Below are 3782 nucleotides of genomic sequence, written 5' to 3' on the forward strand. Positions count from 1 at the left end.
GGTTGCTGCTTGTGCTGTTACTACGCATACTTCCCTCTTTTACTGGCCTATTAGAAATCTTTGAATCCAATGATGATAATAATAACCTTCATGACCCCACCCACTGTCATCATAGTATATTCTAACACTTCTGCATTCTTCTCAAGTGGCGCTAAACAAACAGGATCTGAAATGAAAGCTGCTTTTGGAGGATCAAGTCCTAATATCTTCAACATTATAATGATTGTGTTCACATTAATCTTCTTTTATTTGCCAGTAAATAATGGTAAGGGGACGAGCACACCTAATATTACAGATCTAATTTGAGCATGTATATATTTTAAACAAATTTCTGCTTCTCCACAGGTGCCTCTGACTCCAAACATGTTGACCAAACTCCTGCTTCCATTATTAAGAATGTTGATGAATCTGTGGACAAAGAGATCAGATGTTCACACAGCATACCGAGCTATCAAGTTATACTGTGGTACAAGCAAGACAAGCACAATACTCTGAAGCTGCTGGGATATCTGAATCTGAACTCTCTTAGCATTGAAGAAGATGTAAAAGGAAAAATCAGCTTTAATGGAGATGGCCGCAAACAATCTAACTTGACTATTGCTAATCTAACACTGAGTGACAATGCTATGTATTTCTGTGCTGCCAGCTTGGCACAGTGCTGAATGTAAGTGAGAGTCAATGCAAAAACCTATTTTATCTGATTGTCTCACCACCTGCAGCCTGCAACAGTTTATACCAGGAATTTGATTTTCTTCTATGTCTTCATACTTAGAATTAGAATTTCATTCAGAGGTACCTTAATGCCAAGTTGATTGAATACTGTTGATCAATTATGCTCCAGAAGATTTGTAATACTTAAATAAAACCTTAAGAAACACAAAATCCTCTATCCATAATATAATAAAGGGAAATTAAAATATAAATCTTTTTGTTTTTGTTTTAAACTTAGCAGGTGTTAGAACACTTGCTAAGTTTAAAAATACCTTTGAATGTTTTTATTTGGGTTTTGAGTCCAATGTCTCCTTCTGCTCTAATTACAAAATTATAAAACAATTTTAGCAGGTGTGCAGACATGGACAAGGTGACTAAAGATCATTTAGTATAAGAGGTTACCTGCAGAACCTTCCTTTGATGTCTTCATACTTAGAATTGGAATTTCATTCAGAGGGACCTTAATGCCAAGCATATATTGATCACTTAAATTATGTTCCCGTACACACAGAGGATTATATTGTTACCGTGGTTTGAAGTGGATTGCATTTTATTTCCATGTGGAGGTTTAAAATTATAGGAGTCGTATTATGCATATTCCATTTTTTTCAAATCCTCAACATAAAAATAACCCCAAAAATCATTTTTTTTTAATTGTATTTCTATAATTCCACCAATTCAAGTAATCATAATACTTTAATACTGTAAAGGAAGGTTAAACATAAAGCAACAAATATTGCACAGCAGATTAGTCACATGGTGTGTCATTTTCTCCAAGAATTGCTACAGGGGAAATAAACATTTAATCATGAATGCTTATTATGTATTTAAGGCTATTTATTAATTTTGATAGTGGGCTAATATACACATTCAAGAGGCTTATATAAGTCTTTTACATTTTTGCAGCTTCAGACTGATCTGTTTTTGTTTGTTGTTTGGTCCAATATGGCTCTTTTGGCACATTTTGGATTGCGCCTGCTCTAAGCTCTTTACGAGACAATTTAATCAGCCTATACAGTCAGATTCGTTTAATGCTTTTAATCTAAGGGAAAATCAGCTATTGATTCATTGAGCATGTACGCAGTGACAAGAAAAACTCCCTTTTTACAGGATGAAACCTGCAGAACCAGGCATAGTGTGAGAAGCCTTTTGCCAAGCTTGACAAGGGGTTTAAGAGAAACAGAATTACAATAGTAACATAAAAGCATTGATCCATGGCTACTTTCTATTTTAGACTTCGTAAAGGCAAACTAGCTCCATAGATGGCTCTATCTAACAAAGTAACAATAATGTAGACAAGCTCAGAGAGACTTTTCATGACTAAAATAAATAAAAGAGAGTGCATACACTTAGTCTCAGTAAAAGCTAAGCCCATAGATATGCCTAGGAGGAGAAAAAGGACTATCTACTAAATAAAGGGCCTGTGCAAACAACTCAACCTAACTGTCTGTCAACTCAGCCTGTTTTGATCTGTTTGCCTGACCTGTTTTCGGACTCCTGCTGGATTCTGCCTGGATCTGTCTTCTGACCTCGACTTGGGTTTCACTTTGGTATCTCTTTGGATCTCTTATCTTGTAACCTGGATTCCTGTTTACCTCATCAACACTGGTTCTGGCTTTGCCTTCTGGAAACTCCTGCTTTCATTTGTCTGCTTGCTTCTGCTCTTCAGCCAGTTCAGGCGCCTTCTTGGCTTTTTCTCCTGGAACTCTCTGAGCAGCGTTCGCCACGTGCTGTGGGAAATCCTCCAGCTGGATTCCACTTCATGCTCTGGGCTCGGACTGAACTTTAAAACCAGGTTAGTTACTCACACACTCTTAATCGTCCTCCATCAGATTTACAGCGTCACTAACCTGAGTTTTCCCCTCTACAGAGATTCCAGCCTTTTTCGTCCTAGCTGCTGAGTCGCAAATTTGACGTGTTGTCAATAAACGCTATCGTAAATTGCATAAGTCTGTTAACCTGAAATTCTTGGTCCAAAGTTCTGAATTCTGTCAGGCTGAATGCAGGAGTAGGTTTAGACTTCCCCATAGTGGTGGATGGAGGTGGGGGGACATGGTGGTCTGGTATTGGGTATTACCTGGTTTGGCTACAGTCCCCTACTGCCCTCTATGTGTGGGGATGCGTCCATCTGGCTGGCAGGCTTTGGCCTCTATATTGTGTCTCTTAGTGTTTTGAGCAAGTGGGGTGGTTGGCCCGCCAAGTGGACTGCTTGTGTCATGTTGGCTAGTCAGCTATTTGCATATGGAGGGGGCCTCTCTCTGGCTCCTCTTTTCCAGGGACTGGCAGCCCCTATCTTGGGTGGGGAATTTTATGGTCGAGGGTGGTTGGGGATTGAGTTTGGGCATCTCGGTTGTGGTTATCTCCTGGTGCTTGGCATCTCACTCCCCTGGTGAATGATGGTGACAGGGTGCCTATTATAATGATAGGTGACGCGATGCAGGCATGAGTCTATCAATCCACCAGAAAAGAGTAACAGGTACAGTTGGGACCGCTGCTAAGGATAAAGGTAACGAGCAATTGGGACTTAAACTCTGGAGCGCCTTTGTTGTTGGAGAGGGTAGCCAGCGATTTTTCTATTTTTCCTGACATATGGACTAATTTTGGACGGTTAGCATAATCAAATTTGTGACTGGGCCAGGATGGCATCCTATGAAGATTAGGATGAAATGTAGAGACATATGGATGGGTAAATATTTTAAAGTATATCAGTTTTGATGGAGTTTAAAGTTACAGTATTCCCAGAGCCGGTGAAAGTAGGTTGTATGAGCTATGGTGTAAGGGGGGGGTTTCCTACCTCTGCTTAGTTGTTATAACTTTCAGGGATATAGCCATGTAGCAGCAGCGTACATAGGGAAGCAGGGGTGTACTTTTACCAACAAATGTCCAGTTTAAAGGGATAGTTCGGGATTTTTGACATGAATCTGTATGGCATCCCCATCACCAGTGTCATGCAATCACACTGACTTACCCCTGGCAGCATCCTGTGAGCAGAGTTCTCGTCCAGCTTTGGTCAAGCCGAAAGTAGTCCGGCAGGTTTGCTAGACCCAGCAAAATAAAACGTTTCTCTTCCC

Source organism: Cyprinodon variegatus, unplaced genomic scaffold (genome assembly GCF_000732505.1).
Source record: "Cyprinodon variegatus isolate N-32 unplaced genomic scaffold, C_variegatus-1.0 Scaffold869, whole genome shotgun sequence".
NCBI classification, from domain to species: domain Eukaryota; kingdom Metazoa; phylum Chordata; class Actinopteri; order Cyprinodontiformes; family Cyprinodontidae; genus Cyprinodon; species Cyprinodon variegatus.